This window comes from Aulonocara sp. 'chitande type north' Nkhata Bay, linkage group LG4, assembly GCF_057382095.1.
Source record: "Aulonocara sp. 'chitande type north' Nkhata Bay isolate Kocher_YH1m ecotype deep benthic linkage group LG4, A_spYH_male_GT1.1, whole genome shotgun sequence".
Classification (NCBI taxonomy): domain Eukaryota; kingdom Metazoa; phylum Chordata; class Actinopteri; order Cichliformes; family Cichlidae; genus Aulonocara; species Aulonocara sp. 'chitande type north' Nkhata Bay.
The window spans coordinates 3340345-3362273 of record NC_141347.1 but is presented as its reverse complement, the minus strand read 5'-3'; the positions used below and the strand labels follow the sequence as shown (position 1 = coordinate 3362273).

General features: G+C 42.7%; 1 protein-coding gene across 5 annotated transcripts in view; it reads right to left on the bottom strand.

The window, feature by feature from the left end:
* Positions 1-21929, bottom strand: part of LOC147331753 (thyroid hormone receptor alpha) — a 117929-nt gene that overhangs the window by 76356 nt on the left and 19644 nt on the right. For 4 of the 5 annotated variants that reach the window (XM_086287964.1, XM_086287965.1, XM_086287960.1 and 1 more), the window contains exon 3: positions 1724-2845. The gene's annotated coding sequence lies outside the window, so the exon portion shown is untranslated. Of the gene's footprint in view, positions 1-1542; positions 1597-1723; positions 2846-21929 lie in introns of all 5 variants that reach the window. The other variant, XM_086287962.1, reaches the window with a different exon arrangement.

Genomic DNA, 21929 nt, shown 5'->3' with positions numbered 1-21929 from the left:
TTTAACAAGCTTTGAATAATTGTGTGCTCTGTTATCCTGCATCCGTTTCTTGTTCTCGAAACTGTTCCATCACTCTCATTAGACTCTTTCGAGTCCTGAAAGCTCCAGTCAGTCACTCATGCAGCATAAATTAATGAATGCTAGCCCGACTTAATTTTAGGTTCATGGACAGCCTCTGATGTACTAGAAGACGAGGTGGTGCAATTGTTTACCGGCAAATTGCCATTTTTTGTTTTTTCTTTTCATGTTTTTTTTTTTTTTTTTTTAAAAAGGAAGACATATGTAACCCATGTCAAGTATTGCGAACATATCTTAAAATAAGACAAGATTGAACAAGAACATGGGACAGGTGGGCTAATCTGATGAATATTAGCTGGCTTTAATGTTAGTGGAACACATCGACTCGATCCTCAAAAAGTGATTTACGCTGATTAAAGCTAAGCACGATCAGTTCCATGATCACAGCTATAAACAAACCCTGCATTCGATGTCGTACATTCAAGCTGTCGTTTGCTGTACTGAAGAAAGAAAGAGGGAAAAAAAAGACCAAAGAAAAGACAGCAGATGCAATGCACGACCTTTGAATCTCTCAGGAGTGAAGGATGGAGACCTCCTAAATGAAAAATTCACAGTCCTACTAAATTATTATTCTGAGCAGGACCCAAACAAAAGTAGTAAACTTTCTCTATAGCAAACTACATCTGCAGGTGGAGGCTATGTTCTCACAGGTGAAACACACGAGAATCTCACTGAGCTTAAAATTAATCTCGTAGAGCTCAGTTGAGCTTTGTTCACAGATCTGTTCAGAACATGTTCATGACCTAGGTGCTCTGTCAGTTTAGGCACATCAGAGCCTTGAGCTAACTGCCAATGTCAACATGCTGGTTATATTCTCTTTAGTGTAATGTGTTAGCATGCTAACTATTAGCACAAGCACAAAGTATTACTGTAGCTGACAGGAATGGCAGATTTTCGACTGCTAAACGTGACATTGGTGCAAAATGAAAGATCACACTTGTCAAAATTCACCATAGAGAATATAAACGTACCAGATTTTATACCAAACCATCCGATCCAACAGCTACAGAGATATTTCAGTGACAAATGAAAAGGTCAGGAGCTTCCCAAAGTCATTGATACAGTGTCCTGGAACCCTAAAAGTCTCAACAAGATTTCATAACGATGGACACCGAGACATTTCAGTGACAGAGCAACACTGTTTTCCATCCTTTCCTGGAGTCATACTAGAAAAATCTATATTTTGAACATTTTATCATCTCACAGCACATGATTTCGAAATACTAGAAGACGTTTTACTCAAGTTTTTAGGCAGATGGCCCTAAATGTCGACTTTGTTTCTATTATAGCCATCAAGCTAAATGTTAAGGACCACTTAAAGGCACCATATGCACCATCAAAATGTGACACAGCCACTGATAATTTGTCATATTTAACTTTCAATTGTTTAAAGCAATAAACCTCAGTGTGGCTAGAAAGTAGTGTGATGTTTCTTTGTTAAGATTTATTGAAGCATTTAATGACCTTTACTGCATAGCGCTCCTTCCATCTCTCCCTAATCTTCTGTCTGGCTCCACTCTGTATCATTTAATAAGGCAGAAATGTCATTCAAATGTCAGTTAGTGATACCTATAAGAAATGAAAAATATAAAACTAAAGGGGGTAGGGGTGGGGGGTGAAACAAACAAAAAAAAAAACGACTCACCATTATATTCTCATCTGTAGGAGAAGCTTGTTTTGTTTCCTTCTTTTATTCTTCTCCGTCACCATACGGATATGTTCTGTGTTTACTTCGTTCGGGCATATAACGCTCTGTTACATCTGACAGTCAGTTCTTTATTTTTTGCATCTTCCTGCAGAGTAGTAAGAGAACATGAGGCTCCCAATACTTTCTCCTCTTCCTGGGGTAGCTTCACTACTCCAGCTGTCCCACAGAGACGTCCAAACTCAAGGCGGTGGGGGTACTTCCAAAGCCGTCCCCTGAGCGATTGCTGATTTCTGCTACTGCTCAGATCTTGAGGCTTGTGTATGATGTGACTTTGCTGAGGATCAGATGAACTGAAGTTTTGTGCAAGTACCTGGCTACTGTTGCTATACTCGTGCCTTTAAGGCAATTGGAAGATTCCAGAGTGAGAAGTCTACTGTGTGGCTTAAAGCATCAGGTTAGTGAGCATGTGTCGCCTGCTGGGTAGATTAAAGCACCAGGATAGTGAGTCGTGACTGAAAGTTTACTTCTGTTTCCTGACTATCCAGAAGTTGTGTTTGCTGAGGTATACAGTTGTCTGCCTGAAGTAGAAAGTGTGAGCTTAATGAGGGTTTTCCTTTAGGTAAGAAGCAGACCAGGTTTGTGTTGATCGGTTCTATTTAGGCCGTGAACAGGTAAGGGCTGGCAGGTGGTTACAGGTCAAAGGTCTTTGCTCACGTCACGGTTGCACTGAGATCTTGAGAGGCAATACTGGTTGTCACGGTAACAACAGCGGCAGGTCACGGGTGTATTATTGCTTCGTGTTCCAGTCACTGGGCTGGCTGTTTCAGTGGTGGAGGTAGACAGTGGGAGAGGATCCCTGAGGTAAAATGGAAAAACACTGCAATGAGAAGAAGATGAGGAACTAATCATGGAAAGTAAACGGATGTTTCTTCCTTTTCTATTTCCCTTCGAGGTAGAAAGCAGATGTGGTTTTCTCTGACTGGAACCAATGACGGGAGGTAAAACTGTGCTGTCAAGTCTAATCTTCTACACTGGTAAAGAATGCTGGTGGCCAGAGTCTGAAACAAGTCGAATCTTGCCCTCTCATTCAGAGTGGATAGGGTCATTTAGGGGCTTCGCCTATGGAAGAAAAAAAGAAAAGAAAAACAAGTTAGAGAGGCAACCACATTGTGTTGGCAGAGGAAAAGACAGGCAAAAGTCAGTAGGGTCTGGACAAGATTTCCCTCTTGATCACAGCAACAGAGGACCTCACAAAGGCTACATTTACACAGCAAAGGCCCACAATCGGTTGGCAAGTGCTTGCTGGCGGTCGCTGGGTACACAAAAAACCTCCTTGTGATTACTTTGATCCATTTTTAAAGATTTTTTTTCTACAACCTTTTTTCCCTTGCCGAAAACAAGACAGCGATTATTCTCCTAAAACCTGAACTCATGGTATGCATTTCTAATTTCTCTTTGTCGGCTTTATAGTGTTCGATAGAACAGCCGTCCCCAACCCCCGGGCCATGGCCTGATACCAGTCCTTGAGTCGTTTGGTACCGGGCCGCAAGAGTTGAGGCTCGGGTGTGAAATTTATGGTTTCGGGGTTTTTAATCAGTTTTTATCGTTTAGGTTTCCCTGGGTCTTTTCCTGTGTGTTATGAACAAATTTTGGTACAGGTACTGGTTTTATTTTGTTGTATTTATCGGTGACGCCTTAAAGGCCGGTCCATAAAATATTGTTGGACATAAACCGGTCCGTGGGGACCATAAAGTCACATTTGAGTAATGATGTGCAAAACTCTATATTTGGTGTCTGAACACAGCAGAATTTTTCCTGAGCACAAAAACAACAACTGTGAAACAACAACTGTGCCCCTTTGAGCCATATGGCTCATTTGAAAGAGCAAAATTTAGTTTGTGGTCTAGACAACCCAAAATGTCATGTCCCCATATGTGGACGGCAGTCCTAGGAGGTTAAGTAAAAACACTTGGACACATTTTGCATTTGATGCCAAGAACAATACGACTCTGTATAAACCACATGGAGCAACTTTTACCGGTAAAAACACAACAAACCTTAAATTTTAGTCAAATGAATCAACTTGTGATTTAGTCTACAAGAATCTTATGATATTTTATTTAATTAACAAGACTAAAATTACCAGAGTTTAGATGACAAAATTGGTTTTTATTTTACCTTTGTTTATACAGGTAGCCCCATTTAGACTCAATGTCTCATTTACAAGAGAGACAAACGTATTAAATGACAACAAAAATACAACAGCAATTAAATAGGAAATATAAAAAAAAAGAAGAGTCTAATGTTTACACAGTCATGTCAGAAACAGGAATACGTTCCTAGTGATGATTTTACAGGGTCATTTGAACGTCTTTTACATCTGCAAGTGAAATCAGCTGAGAGCTGCAAATCCTTCTGTAATGTTTTCCATGAACATGGAGCAGAAAAGGAGAATCCTGTTTTCCAAGTTCTGTACAAACTGATGGAACGATGAATGTAATGAAGAGACTGCAGACTATGACTAAGATGTTTATGTAACATGTAATCTGATATATAAGCAGGGAGTAAATCACAAATAGATTTATAGATTATACCAGTGAATCATCCTGCATAAGGCCAACGAGGGCCAGCCAGAAAATATAAAGTACAGTGATGTGTTAAAGGTTTACAACCAGTCATAAATCATAAAGTGTCCCGTGATAAACAGAGTCCGAAAGATGGTGAGAATGAGCAAAGGTGTTCGTGTAAATTATATCACCGTAATCTAGGACGGGTAAAAAAGTGGTAGCAACAAGCCTTTTTCCTGCGGTGAAAGAGAAACACAATAGATTTCAGAAAAAGAGGCCCAACTTCAAGTTTCCTTAACAGGTGCTCAATGTGTGGCTTAATGGAAAGATTATCATCAATCACAATACGCAAGTATTTGCATGAGGTCACAGTTTCAATAGATGCCTTGAGCAGATACAAAAGAGGGAAGTGCTGCAGGCTGAAGAGCATTTAAAAGCAGTCTGACAGAGGTGAGAGTGTACACAATCAGCTAGTTGTAACTGTTCAAAAACCATGTGGACGGAGGAAGGAGACAAATTTCCACAGTCGCCTGCGCTTTTCATAAAACTAAACTTTTACTTTGAAGGCAAACGGTCTTCAGGTTCACTGCAGCTTAGAGACCAGTTTGCAAGGCGGGCAACCTCAGCAACCAGCTACTGACCAAAGCAATTGCAGGGAGGGTTTTGGGACAGACCTGTATACCTCCTTGCAACCAATTTCATGCTAGCAGCTGCAATCAACCTTGAGCAAACTCTTTACTCAAAGACCAGCAGTGCTAGGCCTGTGTGACCAGGGATTAGACAGATTATCGGGGCAACCCATGAGCTGCTGCTATGGTTGAGGATTAGGTCTGTACAGGTGAAGAATCTTCTTGGGAAAGATCACAGCAGTGATGTCACCCAATGTATAAAATGAAAAACTAGACTCAGACGTTAAAGTCACATTTTGTTGACCCAGCCATCATTTTTGACCATTTCTAAGAATTTTTTTTGCAAAGTGCTTTAAGTCAAATGGATTTTAAAAAAAGAACACTTTTTTAAATTACAAATTAGAGAAAGATCACCATCAAAGGTCAGGACTCTTATTTGCTACAATTTGCTTTTTGCCAAATTAATATTCTCTCATGTTAAGATTTGGCAACAACTATTCAGATCGATAAATATTTGTTTTGGCTCTTGTTCGGCTGTGCATTGAGCTTGATTCTTAGAGCAACAAACAGAGCAAATCTTTTTGTCAGAAGTTACTGTGGCAATAGGCAGAAAGGCCCATTAGCAGATTCTGGGGTCTTAAAGAGGTCAAGAGTGGCTCACATGCAATTTAGCACTGCTGGATGCTTTCATTTGATTCTAGCTGAAGTGTAATATCGCACCATCCTCTGCAAGTCTGCGTGCATTACAATGAGTGTGGCCACAGGGCTGCTTATGCAAGTCGTGCAATCAGTTGCTTAGTTACTTTTTCAAATAAAGAATCCCAGTGTAAAGGCAGTGTTTCTGACTCAGTCTGTTTGGAGGTTCTATAGTTTTGTCATTTCTAATGAGTTTTTAATTTTATTTCATTTGTTTTTAATTCATTCTTCTGTCAGTTTAGTTTTTATTGTTTCAAAAGGTTTCGTTTTAGCTTCATTTTAATCGTTTCAGAGTTTATATTTGTCTTTTTAATTGATCTTTTTAGGGGTGGCAGTATCTCAGGAGGTAGAGCAGATCATCTACTAATTGGAAGTTTGGCAGTTCGACATTTGTGTGAATGAGACAAGTTGTATAAAATCGTCTTTGTGCTCAGTGAGAGTCGAAAAGCACTATATAAGAACCAGTCCATTTAATTGTTACTGTGTGAAGGGCCTACAGGAAAATCAGCACAGGTATTACTACTCTATTTGAAAGAAGCTGGCTCAGTCTTGTAGACATCCAGAGTCTCAAACACATCTGTCACCGACTCGGTGACGTAAAATGTATAATAATAGTTTAACCAAAGTAACAGATTTCCTCTATATTTCTATTTTTAGTTAGTTAGTTGTACTTTTTTTTTCAAACGTCTGAATGTTTTCTCACATCTAGTTTTAGTCAACTATGATAACCCTGCTACGTGCCTGTGGAGCGTATCCAGTTGTGAGCTTGAAGAGCTCCATGTGGGTGCTACAGTTACCTTTCAGCCAAAGTGTGGGGGAGGAGGTGTTACCAGTATAGCTCACAATACAATGAGGTAAAGGTACAGTAGGCTACACTCCATAACTCCAACCCATAATCCAGATAAGCACTTCATTGTCAGTTTGTGTCGGTGGCCCTGTGTAAACCCCTGAGTTGCTTGTACAGCAGGAAGGCGCGCTGGGAGTGGCAGAGTACTTCACGGAAACGCTCTCAAGCATAATCAAGACGCTTCAACACTGGCTGCATTTACATACATTTGTTCATGTCAGACATGTTAAACAAGAACAGTGATTCATGCACAGCAGAAAAAAACCAAAGCAGCAGTATGCAATGACGTGCTTCCTTACACGTCAGCGCTTCTCTGTAGTGTCGATAGAGCTCATAACCAACAAATGCATGGAGGTCATTTTGCATCTGCTAGAGCTACAGGACTTATTTAGTATGCAAAGCAGCTACTGGGTGGAAAGTCTATTATAGGCACCCCCATTTAAATGCACACACACACACACACACACACACTCTGTTAATCTCCCTCCATCTGTGCGAGCTGGCCTCGGGTTCTCTGTCAGACACACATCTCATTGTGTGACTATCTGGCTCATTTAGACTCATGCAAGTCAACTTCATGCTAAAGACACATATCACCTCTTCTCTCCAGAGAAAATGTGAAAGTCGAGCCTCATTTTATTTTTTCTATTGAGGGTCCTCCATCAGACTGTAGCTGGATCACACATGTTAGCTTAAAGATAGCAGCACACAGATTAAAATGACAGCCTTTAATTGTTTAGTAGTATTTGTATTACCTTTATATTTTTCAAGGCTCTTGTTCACATAAAATAAACCAATTAAAGAGCGTTGTATATTCAGATACCTACACAGAAGGAAACCCCACACAGAAAAGCTCCAGCCTCCAGCAGGTTCCTCTCATGTATAAAAATTTCTATATTAGTGGTTTTCAAATATGTAAAGGTGTGCCCTGTGCATTTATGTCTGCAGAAACAATGCGATCTCACAGCAGTTCCTGAAATAAACACAGTCTCTATCTTGCTTCTGAACACAGAAACACACAGAAACATCTGGATGTTTATCTGTGTCCCTCAGTGAGTTTGTCTGTCCAGCATGGATCCACTGATGTAAATAAATAAAATCATAAATTTCTTTTTTTTTTTTTCCCCTTCTTTCTTTTCTCTCGCTAACTTCCCCTCGTTGGACAATAAAGTATTGAATTGAATGAACGGTGCTGCTGTGGAGGGTAAGCAGCACCAAGTTCCTGGGTGTGCACATCTCTTCTGGTCAGCAAAGCCCAACAGTCAGGGACTCTACTTCCTCTGCAAACTGAGGACAGCGAGAGCATCAACCTCCACTATCAGCAGCTTCTACAGAGATCATAAAGAAAGAAAGATTTCAGAGGGGCTCATTTCACCCCCCAAACCAGATTTTTAAGTTTGAGTCATACACATCGCTGAGTTTCACCCTGCATTTGTAATCACTCTCAGTGCATTATTAATGTAAGCTGCATTGCTTGGCTAGGTTCAGGCATTAAAAACAACTTTACTAGGTTTTGAGGTCAAATGCACCTCTTGCTACATCTTACCAAGGTGTAGGCAAACACGAGATATACTTCCATCTCAAATCTACTGCTAAGAAATTTGGGAAACAGATTTGTTTTTCGTGACCTTTTCATGTACTGACAGGAAATAGCCTGCAACATGCAACAGCACCAAGTCTTCTTTAGATATACTGAAGATATTTTTGATTGCATATTTGTAGCATCTGTACCAAGCATAACACTCATGGTATTAGTACTGTTGGTTCACACCAGGAAGGTCGTGGGTTCAAATCCATGATGTGGTTGGGCCTATCAGTGTGCAGTTTGCATGTTCTTCCACACAGGGTCTCACTGGGGACTCCAACTTCCTCCCACAGTCCAGAGACCGGTGTTAATTTTGTTGACCCACAGTTGACCATTTTTCACCCTGACAAGAACGAGATGACAACTAAAGAAATAACAGAACAGAAACTATGATGAAATGTACTGGCACTTTCATCAGTGAATAAAAACAAAAATTTATGGTGCGATTAGATCTGTGTAGAAAAGCGGTGCACGTTTGGAAGTGAGCCGAGCAGAACGGTGAGGTTAGATGCCCGCTGATCTGCGCGGAGGAAACGGTACAATTGTTCTGATGCTTCTTGTTTCTCATAAAAACACAACCAAACGTCAACACAGGAAGAGAAGAGTCAGACAAACGCACAACACATTTCGTATTTGATGTCACGAAAAATAAAACACCTGGTAAAATGGTGGAGCAACTCCCACTCACAAACTCTTACAGTTAATTGAATCCACTCAGATTTAGTCTACAATAATCTTACAATATTTAGTCAAATGCTGAAATTCTAACTAAAACTATAAGATGACTATAAGATGACTATAAGATGACTATAAGATGAAGATAAGATGAAGATAAGATGAGATAAGATAAGATAAGATAAGATAGAACTTTATTAATCCCTCGGGTGGGTTCCTCTGGGAAATTCGATTTCCAAAAAAGCACAGCACCGACAGAAGTTACAGAGTTACAGAATATTTTTATATATATATATATATATATATATATATATATATATATATATATATATATATATATATATATATATATACATACATACATATATATAAAAAAATACAGAGACAATATAAATAAAATATACGAAGGGGATAAATAGAATAAATAGGAATTTAAAATAAATAAATAAATAAATAAAAAATAAAAAAAATAAAAAAAATTTGCTGCCAACATTTGCTGCCACAGACATGCAGTTAGTGGGTTTAGGTTAACTGGTGATTGTAAATTACCCACAATTGTTACTGGACTCCAGACTCCCATAACCCTGAATTGGAAAAGCATAAGAAAATGGAGATGAATGTGATTTGTGCAGGTTTAATGATAAGTTGTGTCAACACAAAAATACTGAGGCACATGTGGACTTGCTGTGTGCCTCAGCACATCAACTTGGAAACCACCATGAACTAGTTTTGCCATGGTTCATGGTCCATCGCTGGTACGCTCTACTCTCATGATGGAAGAGAGCGTTTAAAAAACAACCTCTGCTTTTGCTCACATTACTGCAGAAGGCTTAATTACCCAGCAGCAGGAAACATGAAATGAAAGAGACACCAAGATTAATCCTGTAAAGACGGAAGGAGGCAAAAGCAGGCGTGAGGGAAGAGCGAGCTGATGAGTCATTCTGTACAAAGGAGGAAAAATGGCTTCCTTCCAGCAACAGTTACACTGACAGATGTACAGTACAAATGGCACTAAATTTTTTACAGCAAAATAATGCAGGGTAAATGGGTTAATATCTCAGCGTCTGCTAGACTGATTGTGAAAGAAAAAGACAGCTGATGAAATGAAGTAGATTTATGTTTCAGAGGGAGAGATTCCCCTTTGTCTTCAGTGAGTTCCTGTCTCTTATTTAGCATCAAGAACTATTGTGGACTTAGAGTGAGCCCCAGATATACTATTCTTATTCTCTTGACTAATATTTGCTAAAAGCTACAGTACCCAGCAGAAACGGTTAAGGGGCTTTCAGGGTGAAATCCTTTTGTTTCAGTAAACAACAGGCCACATCACCAAAACTGTAACTACTTTGTATAGAAATACAGATTATGGCAAACAGAACAAGAGAAGCTTTTCCTCAAGCCATCGACTGACTGTCACAGAGTTACACTTCTACTGCTCAGAGTGTCACTGTGGCAGAGTCAGCACACCTCTTTCGTCTCACTATCTGGCAGCAGTCGGTGATAAGCTCACACTGTATTTGAGTCTTTCTCACGACTCTTACAGTTTTGGATGTGGGCGGATTTGGAGCCTAGAAAAAGCCCACTGCTCTGCCTATGTATCCTCGTGAGTGGATGTCAGGCCCCTGCAGAGCAAAATTGAGTATTTTGGTCTAATTCGGGACTGCAATCTCCTCTGCTTCACCGAGACATGGCTGAACCCAGCGGTGCCGGACCACGCCATCCAGCCGGCCGAGTTCTTCTCCGTTCACCGCATGGACAGGACACGGGACTCGGGGAAGTCAAGGGGAGGCGGCGTGTGTTTAATGGTGAACAACAATTGGTGCAACAGTGCGAACGTTGTTCCTCTCACACGCTCCTGCACACCAAATCTGGAACTACTGTCCATCATGTGTCGTCCTTTTTATCTACCTCGAGAGTTTACATCGGTCATTATAAGTGTCGTTTATATTCCACCACAAGCGGACGCTGCGCTTATTGTAACGGGGGACTTTAATAGTGCCAACCTCAAACGCGCAGCGCCGAACTTTTATCAACACATCACCTGCCCCACCAGGGGTGAAAGAACACTGGACCACTGCTACACTACGGTCAAGGACGGCTACAAGGCACAATCTCGCCCTCCGTTTGGCAAATCCGATCACGCCGCCATCTTCCTCATGCCAAAATACAAACAAAGGCTGAAACAGGAAGTTCCGGTTCAGAGGAAGGTCGCGTGCGGGATGGATCAATCGGTGGCCGCATTACAGGACGCACTCGACGACGCAGACTGGGACATGTTCAGAAACAGCTCCGATGATGATGTCAACATGTTTACAGAAGCGGTTGTGGGATTCATTGGGAAACTAGCGGATGATACCGTGGAGACAAAGACTATCACAACGTTTCCCAACCAGAAGCCGTGGGTGGATAAAACCATCCGCGACGCTCTGAGATCCCGCACCGCTGCCTACAACACGGGACTCACGACGGGGGACATGGACCCGTACAAAGCCGCGTCATATAACGTGCGGAAGGCGGTGAAAGAGGCGAAGCAGCGCTACGGGAGGAAACTAGAGTCACAACTCCAACAGAGTGACTCTAGGAGCCTGTGGCGGGGACTAAGGACAATAACGGACTATAAAGCACCAACAACCGGTATGACGAACGCGGCCGTGACTCTGGCAGACGAGCTGAACACTTTCTATGCTCGCTTCGAGGCTGCAGCTAAGGTCTCCAACAATGCTAGTGTTAGCGGCGCTAACGGCTGCAGACAGGAAGATACTGCCAGCACCGGAAACGTGCTCGTCATCTCCGAGCATGAAGTAAGGAGAGCCTTCAAGAGAGTGAACACCAGGAAAGCAGCAGGACCAGACGGCATCCCAGGTCGTATCCTAAGAGACTGCGCATACCAGCTAGCTCCTGTGTTCACTGAGATATTCAACATCTCTTTATCTCAGTCGGTGATCCCCACATGCTTCAAAGAGTCCATCATTGTTCCTGTCCCGAAGAAACCCCACCCTGCTTCTCTCAATGACTATCGCCCTGTAGCCCTCACCTCAGTAGTGATGAAGTGCTTTGAACGCCTGGTCAGAGACTTCATCATTTCTTCACTACCAGACACACTGGACCCACTACAGTTCGCTTACCGTCCAAATCGTTCCACAGACGATGCCATCTCTCATCTCCTCCACACATCACTCACTCACTTGGACACTAGAAGGGGGAATTATGTTAAAATGCTCTTCATAGACTACAGCTCTGCATTTAACACCATAATTCCCTCCACACTCACCACCAAGCTGGAGCATCTGGGACTCAGCTCATCTATGTGTCAGTGGATCTCCAACTTCCTAACTGGCAGACCACAGGCAGTAAGGATGGGCGGACATGTCTCAGCCTCCACCACTCTCAGCACTGGAGCCCCCCAGGGGTGTGTTCTGAGCCCCCTGCTGTACTCTTTGTACACATATGACTGTGTGGCCACTACCAGCTCCACCACCATCGTCAAGTTTGCTGACGACACCGTCGTGGTGGGCCTGATCTCTGATAACAACGAGACGGCCTACCTGAAGGAGATTAGGAATCTGGAGAACTGGTGCCAGAGGAACAACCTCCTTCTAAACGTCAGTAAGACAAAGGAGCTGATAGTGGACTTCAGCACTAAGCAGGAGAGGAACTACCAGACCCCCGTCATCAACGAGTGCCCAGTGGAGAGAGTGGACAGCTTCAAATACCTCGGAGTTCACATCACGCAGGACCTGTCATGGTCCTGTCACATCAACACCGTGGTGAAAAAGGCCCGACAGCGTCTCTACCACCTCAGACGCTTGAGAGACTTCCAACTGCCCTCCAAGGTGCTCAGGAACTTTTACTCGTGCACCATAGAGAGCATCCTGGCGGGAAACATCTTAACCTGGTTCGGGAACAGCACCATGCAGGACAGACGAGCTCTACAGAGGGTTGTGCGGTCAGCTGAGCGCACCATCCGCTCCGAGCTCCCTGACCTGCACTCAATCTACAGCAGGCGGTGCTGGACCAAGGCCAGGAAGATGGTGAAGGACCTCAGCCATCCCAACAACAGACTGTTCTCTCTGCTGAGGTCAGGAAAGCGATTCCGCTCCCTGAAGACCAACACAGAGAGACTGAGGAGGAGCTTCTTCCCGCAGGCGATACGGTCTCTCAATCACACCACCACACAGTACTGACCCACACATATAGTTCTTACACACACACTGGACTTTCTGGACATTGTTTTCACTTCATCACTTAAATCACTTTAAGCATATTTGCACTGCACAAGACACTAAATAATGTGGATTGCACAACACTGGACATTATCTTCCTCATTTCCAGTTAATACTTGTACAGCTGCTGTTATTGTGTATATATATATTTATATTTCTTCATATATTCTTATATAGTTCTATATTGTGTATTTTGTTGTACAGTTATTTTATTTTCAACTTTAATTTATATATTTTATCTTATTCTCCCAGTTAAATTTACCCTTTTTAATTTTCATATTTATTTCCTATCTTATTCATAGCCTTTTCTTTTTTTCTTTAGGTCACGAGCAGTTGTCTAAGCATTTCACTGCATATCGTACTGTGTATGACTGTGTACGTGACAAATAAAATTTGAATTTGAATTTGGATGCCTCCCCTGCACCCTGGTGACACACCTTTACTCCAAGGCCCTGCATGTGTGGGTGATTGTGGTGGAGCGGAAAGAGGGAGGCAGCTGGAGATGGGGAGGGAAGGGAGAGGCAAGTGACCCCTCCCTGGGGCCAGCTCCCCCGCTGACCCCAGTGGGCACCCCCACACTCTGCAACCCACCAGGGAAAGGGGGCCCAGGCCCATTCGGACCGGGGCCCAGTTTAGCAGCGCCGCCCAGACTCACAGAGCCCGGGACAACCCACCCGAACCCACCACAGAGAAAACTGCACCCACCCCGTCATCCACTCATCTTCCAGACTACACAAGACAACAGACGCCCAGGCTGAGATCTTCCTCCACCTCTCCTATATCTCCCCCTCCTGCAGAGAGAGTTCCTGAAGAGAGGAGACCTCCTGCAAGATGTGACAATCTCCCCCACCAGTTGAAGAGCCCCCCAGGTGGCTCGATGCACTGGCGGCACCCTGCGCCAGGGCTGGGTCCCCATACACCCACCCGCCCACAACCCTGGCGACACACCAACCAGGACCCAAGCCCCCAAGGCCCACCCAGGGCCCCAGCCCAGAGACGGAGCACCCCCAGAACCCCACGCCCATCCAGGACCCACCCAGGGGCAGCCAGGCTACCAGGTCAGTAACCCACGTCCGTCAGCACAGATCCTCCCCTAGCCCCGCTGCACGCAGCCACGAGGAAACCGTCACCTAAGAGCCAACAGGAAAATGATCAACACCCTAGACAAACGCGACACAGTGCCGTCCCGCAACTATTTTTCTATTGTTGCACTACCTGCTCTATACACGCAGCGTCGAGCAACGGTGGAGACGGAATTTCAAGCAGTACAACATTTTGCGGCAACGACAAAACGTGAGACATTTGTTGTTTTTATGTTTATTTATTGTTTTTATGTTCAGTCTCAACTGTTACGAAGTTGATGTGCAGTTAATAAGTGCAATAAATATTTATACTGGAAAAGAAAATCGTGAGAGAATCGTGATCTCAATTCTAAGCAAAAAAACCGTGATTCTCATTTTATGCAAAATCGTGCAGCCCTAACCGCAACCCCGGGTTGAGTCCCCCAAGGAAGATGCTCCTGGGAACCCCCCGACGCCCCAAGCCTGTCCCTACCCCCACACCAATCACAACAGCGAAGGTGGGACCAAACTATGACCCCCCACCCCCACTAGGTGATGGATGATCTGATGTGGTGGCAGAGGCTGTATCAAGACTAATGTAATCTAATAGATAAAAATAATCTTAATTCTAGAAATTATTTTTCCAGTTCATGAGGACTGTTTTCTTGGCTATGCATAGGGCAGTGAAAACCATATGGGCGATATTCTTTTCTGAAGTGACATTATCTAAGCTGCCCAACAAACACACTAAGGGGGAAGTTGGAATGTTACATTTCAGACACTTTGATAAGTCCTCACATATCTCGCGCCAAAACTTCTGAACTGGTGGACAGAACCAAAGAGCGTGGATATAATTGTCCGGTGAATTGGTTTGGCAGTGTGAGCAGTTGTTGGTAGACGTAAAGCCCATCTTGAACATCCGATGACCTGTATAGTGCACTCTATGTAATATTTTGTATTGAATTAATTGAAGACTGGGATTTCTGATTAGATGAAAGGTTTTTAAGCAAATCTGAGACCAGAAGTTTAGGTCTAAGTTAACTGATAAATCCGCTTCCCATTTTGCAATAGGAAGTGATATTGATTCATCTGTTTTAGAAAGCATTCTGTATATTTTGGAAAGTAATTTGGGGGTTTTAAGAGTAAGAAATTGAACCACACTTGGTGGTGTTTGTAGTTCAACTTGACCCGGTTTAAATTTCTTTTTTACTATGGATTTAATTTGTTGATATTCTAAAAATCTTTTCTTGTTGATCCCATATTGTGTAACTAGTCCGTCAAATGAGATAAATTCTGTTCCTTCTAGTATATGTTCTAAATATTTGATTCCTTTATCACTCCAATCTGAAAAGTTTATCATATTATTGTTTTGTGATTTGTCAGGGTTGTTCCAGATAGGTGTACGTTTGCATGGGATTAATGAAGACGCCGTCAATTTTAGAAACTCCCACCATGCTGTCAGAGAAGAGCTGATGTTGATGCTTTTAAAGCATTCATGTCGTTGGATGTTTGAGCTGATAAATGGTAGGTCTGAGATCTCTAGATTATTGCAAAGTGCTTGTTCTACATCTAGCCAAGGTTCATCTAAGAGGGTATGTTTTAGCCATCCTGAGATAAACTGAAGCCTGTTGGCTAAGAAGTAGTGCTGAAAGTTAGGCAGTTCTAATCCTCCTTTATCCTTGGTCTTTTGTAGTGTTTTTAAGCTTATACGTGGGGGTTTATTTTTCCTTGCCATTTTTTCTCTCTAACGTGAAACCCATCTCTCCATGTGCCGCCTGACAACGGAGGTAGTTTTTCCTCAAGGTGACTTCTGGGGGAAGCCCATTGAAAATAAGGAGGAAACAACTCATAGGTAGGAGTGTTGGGGTTGAATTCAGAAAGGTACACAGCACCTCACCACCAACTGAGCATATCTCATAACAGGAAGCTACATTTCTGAGGAATTATGAGAAGTCAGTAAAGTTTCCATTTCAACAACATTATTAGAAATTATGTGAAAACTGATGCCCAGATAAGCTGTGTTTTTTATAATAACAACAACAACAACTTCTTTCAAAAACTGTCCAAATACTTTTGGAAGGTAGTGTAACCTGCTAGACTTGTCATTTCTAACAGTGCAGCGATGTATTGTGTAATTTCTGTCATGTACAGATTTATACATGGAGTGTACAAAAGGATTACTGAACTAATAATCACTGATAACGTAACCTTGCATAGACTCAAACTCCATTATTTGCTTAGACTGTAATGACAATTCGTTGCTTACATTCTGAACCAGAGTCAGAGGTCAATATTTGCTGAGTGACGAGTTTTCATGCAGACAGAAAGCTGGTTTCACGTAGCTTTCTCCATCTGTGCCTCCATTAGAACAGAATAGTTATACAAGCAGCCCAAAGCAGGACAAACATACACGCGTACAGTAAGGGGACAGCCACACACAGATGTGTGTGCTCCACACCATTATACACATATACTGACACTGGGCCCCTCGTCAAACTGAGTGTACAGTGTGTATGATACTGGATGCTTCACCAGCATCCAGATCAAAACAGAGAGCAGAGCCGCCAGGCAGAAAGATGAGAAAGGAGGAGAGGCAGGAGAGCCAAAGGATGGGCGGATCATTTGGCCCTCCTAACGGGAACAAGAAGAAAACAAGCAGTACATGCCTGGAACAAGAAACAGAGGTAAGGATGAGGAGGACGAGGGGGAAAATAGAGTGGACGTAGATATAAAATGTATATGAATTAGCTGGAGAGGTTCTTCTAATGGTTGCATAGCAACTATTTGAAAACAGAGCTCAAGCTGCCAAAAGGGGAATAACATACAGCTCTCCTTTCCAAACGCTCAAAGGCAAAATAATTCTCCCAAATGTGCAACACACACACACACACACACACACACACACACACACACACACACACACACACACACACACACACACACACACACACACGTTAGCTTGCACATGCAAATCCTACAAAGCTTCCAGATGTGGATGAAGACAAAAAACAAACATATGACCATCTACCAAATATTGTTTCTTTGTACTGGAATTTTTCTTTTGGAAAGTGAAAAGATGCTCAGTTGGATTGAGATCTGGGAATTTGGAAGTGAAGTCAACACCTCAAACTCGTTGCTCTGCTCCTAAAACCATTCCTGAACATTTTTGCTCTGTGTCAGGGTCCCTTTACTGCTGAAAGAGGCCACAGCCATGAGGAAATACAATATGCATGAAAGGTTGCACATCACCTACAACAACACTAGGTGCTAGGTGGTAACAAAGCAACATCCACAATTCTGTGTTATTGTCGAAAAAATATATTGTTTTTGTGCTTTAAAGTGGTATAAAAATTTGATCCAGACATACAAGGAAATTACAAAAAGGGTAAGTATGAACTAAAGCTGTACTACTTTAAAGGGTTGCTCACTCACCTTTATACTACAACTGCTACTACCAGTACTGATTCATTTCTCATATCCATTGACCTGTTCAGACCTCATACTTCCCGGCTGAATGCTGGGATGACCTTTCCAGGTAGCTTTGGGCTTAAGGGGTTAAGGCGTGTACGAAAAGTTATCTCATTTAGCTCTGAGGCAACATCAATGACGTTTTATTAAATGCAAATATGCCCTTCTGTAATTTACCAAGTGGAACGTGGCTGTGATCCTCTCGAGAGCCAAGGCTGAGTTCCACTCAGCCAGTCATTTTCTCTCCACAGCATAAATAATGGCAAGGAGCGGGTGCCACATCAGTCTCGTTTGTGGAACATTTTTTGCTTTAAATGGGTTTTTAAAGTGCCGTCGCTTTGGTGTGAAGAAAAAAAAAAATGCATAAAGGGAGCAGTTAGAAGCCCTCAGAAAGAGGCGGCTTTTTGACATGCCCGAGATAATGAGACAGCACTTTGTAGGGTGGGAGCACTTCATCTCTGTCTGCTTCTTAAGTGTCACTCTGACACTCACACAGCCGAGGGGAAAAAACAGCCACAAAAAGTCTCACGTCGAGCCATGATGAAAGCGCTTTTAGAACGATCGCTCATCAGATCTGTTCCCATTTTCCGAACGGATCAAGCCACACTGAAATCCATTTTATTTTCCTTGTTCTGCGCTCGGTGAAGCATTCTCTCCACAGGAAGCTCATTGAAGTCACACAAGGTGTCAAAGCAGTGTCACTATGAAAGCTCGCTGCTCCTGGTTAAGCCATCATTTAAAAAGAAACATAAAAAGGAAAAATATAACCTTAACTTACCCTTTCTTACCCTGAACAAAAAAACAAACTATCAGATTCTTGAATCGTGCACACCGGCCAATTTTGTTCTTGCTGCTGTTATGAAACAGAATGACTCCGCTCTTACTCTGTATAGAGAAACATGCTTAGCTCCGAGTGGATGATGGAAATAAGCAGGAGACATTGTGACTACAGAAACTGAAACAATAATCTCAGTCTTCCACAGCATGTCTTCATCCTGTCTTCCTTCTCTCACCCCAGCAGTCGCAGCAGATGGCCCCGCCCCTCCCTGAGCCTGGTTCTGCTGGAGGTTTCTTCCTGTTAAAAGGGAGTTTTTCTTTCCCGCTGTCACCAAAGTGCTTGCTCATAGGGGGTCATATGATTGTTGGGTTTTTCTCTGTATGTATTATTGTAGGGTCTACCTTACAATATAAAGCGCCTTGAGGCGACTGTTGTTGTGATTTGGAGCTGTATGAATAAAACTGCATTGAATTGAATTGAATACCAGAGATGATGGAATGGCACAATAATCATTAGTGAGACGATCTAAGTGGTTACAGAGTTAAGCTCCTCTCACTGTTGATGCAAGCAAATGAAGTGAGCTACCTACCAACACAGCTTCCCCCTGCAATGTCTACAACTGCCCAAGTTTCAGCTACAAAGCAATGCACAACAAGAAAATCTCTTCATATGTAGATGGGACTTTAGTTTAGGGCTCTTGACACGTTACTGGCTGGGTTTATACCTCTCACCAACCCTGAAGCAGTTTCCCATGGCATTTGCAGAAATGACCTGGTAGTGCTATATGGAAGGGTGCAATTGACTGAATCATTTGGGAAAAGTTCAAAGACGATGAGCTCTTTTAAAAATAATTGCACTTTGATAGGTAAGAATCCAGAGTCATTAGCAAACAACAGAGTCCTTAAATGGTCACCTTAATGTGCTTTGACCTGAAGCTCAGTTTAATGGACATGGCAGTTTCGTAAGCAAATACCAGCACTGTTTCAAAATGGAAGCACCAATAAAAACTTTTTCACCTTCACTTAACTCATCAAGAAACCAAACCCAAAACCTCCACACCATGATCTCCATTTATGCAGAGTTCAACTAACTGCTAATCTGCTGCCATAAAATCCATAAAAATTGTATTTAAAATCCAGATGAAGATCATATCCCTTTCCATTCTCAGACACCATTTTCTGTTTTATCATTTTTAGAGCTGATGGCAAACAGGAACAGTCACAGACATTACTCTGATTACAGAGTCAGTATAATGTACTGTATAATACAATGGAAAACTGCAGTGATAGCACTGCTGATACAGCTGCTGTCATTAATTCAGTGACTGATTAACTTGCTGTCACAGATAAGGTGCCCTGAGAAAAATCTTCAGTTAGGCAGCTTTACATAACATTACTGAGGTCTTTTTGATACTGAGCTACATTAGAGGGCGATATCTGAAACATCAAAGCAAATCAAATCTTCTACTTCCATCCAATGCATCTATGTCAATGTGTTCGATGACTTTTCTCAGCAAGCCCAGGGAACTGTTCATGAAACAGGGCAGCTTCTCTGTCTCTTGTCATGTCCAATCTCTCACAAGCCAACTCTGAAAAATCCTATTCAGGACCGAGCAGTGAAGCGTCAGTGTTTTCAAACAGCCAATGACCCACTTACGATGTCTGACTTATTAGCTTCACTACTCTGTGTGTTGTCTTTTCCACCTATGAATGCGTCTTTAACAACAGCACAGCAATACGTCTTTGTTTAACGTGACAACTCAGCCGAGTTTGATACTGTCCAAGCAACTGTCCAATCACAGCTGGACAGATGTAACCAGAAAAGGCATCAATATCAACAATCAAAGGTTGACTGCAGCCTGATGACATATTCTCTCTGATAGCTTAAGGAAAAGGAAAAATAAGTTTAAAAAAAAAAAAAAGAGATGCAAAAGCTAAAAGGAGGACAGTTCTCATGACAGTGATTTTTTCTTTTCTTTTAGGGTTGGGGGCCTTACCCTTAGATGGGAACAAGGCTTTTCTTGTGGTGCACTTCACCCGTATCATCTGGGCTTTAAGCCAGTATCCAGATCTACCCCGCAGCATTTTATGGTTTTGTAAACAAGGCCTGGAACAGATGAGCAGGCATCGCTCAAAGACACTGGATACCCAGATCTGCTTCATTAATTCTTCATGCTGCTGAATGTTTTTTTTTTTAAATGAGCTGGGCTGTTTGTTGTGTTGTCAAAGCATTTGGCGCCTCAGTCACGACTCGTCCAAGCGCAGAAAAATATGGCACGATGAGTCTGATGAGCACAAACGTTTTAAGGGAAACTACGACACGTGACGACGTAAAGCTGTCGGTTCTTACTCACTCACAGGGATATGGAAGCAAAGGAGCATGACATCTCACTGAGCTTTTATTTATCTGCAAGGTAAATGTCAGTGTAGCGGCTTTGAAACAATCGCTGGCTGTGCTTAGATGGTGCAAACAGACTAAGGTTACAGGCTCAGCAATAAGAAGCATAGACAAACATTTCTTTCAACTTTCATATATTTCTGCATGATATCAAGAAATGCAAATAATGTTTCGTCTTGTCAGCACTCATCAATGGGGGTTTTTAAAATCCCTTTTTCTTAAAAAAATTAATAAGTAAAAAAAAAAAAAAAAAAAAAAAAGGACAGTCAGCGAGGAAGTGCAGAGGATTAGAAGGTGGTTGGTCCAGGTGGCATGCCTTCAGAGGTATCGGGTGTCTAGGACAGAGGACAGTGGACAGAAGGAGCTGCACTGTGTATTTGTGGATCAACAGAAAGCGTATGATAGGGTGCCAAGACAGGAAGTGTGGTACCGCATGATTGGCAGAGAAGTATGTGAAGGTGGGGCAGGACGGATACACTGGTGAGGCGTGCGGTAGGAGTGACTGATGGATTCAAGGCGGTGGGATCACATCAGGGATCGGCTGTGAGCCCCTTCTTACTTGCAGTGGTGATGGACAGGCTGACTGATGAGGTCAGGCAAGGCTCTCTGTGGACTATGATAGCAGACAACATTGTGATCAGTGAGAGTAGAAAGCAGGTGGAAAAGAGCCTGGAGAGGATGGGGTATGATCTGGAGAGAAGAAGAATGAAAGTCAGTAAAAGCAAGACAGACTACAGGAGTAAATAAAAGTGAGACAGGTGAAGCTGTAAGGAGTAGAGACAGAGTGGGTGGATGAGTTTGTACACCTTAGGACAACTGTCTAAAGTAACAGACTGTGCACAATAGAGGACAGGAAGAGTGTGAGCAAGGTGGAGATGAGTGTCAGAGGTTTATTTGTGACTGAAGGATGGCAGCAGAGTGAATACGAAGGTTTGCAAGATGGTGCTGAGACCTGCTGCGATGTGTACTTTGGAGACGGTGTTGCTGACATAAAGACAGCAGGCCGAGGTGGAGATGCTCAGATTTTCATTGGCAGTGAGAAGAATGGACAGATTTAGAAATGAGTACATCAGAGAAACCGCTCAGGGTGAGCAGTTTGGAGGTAAGGCTGAGATGCTTTGGACATGTGCAGGGGAGGGATGGTGGATATATCAGATACAGGATGCTGAATATGGAGCTGCCTGGCAGGAGGAGAAGAGGAGGGACTCAGATGAGCTTTGTGGATGTAGTGAAGGAGGAAATGCAGAGGAAAGATGGGACAGGGCAGAAGCAGATGATGT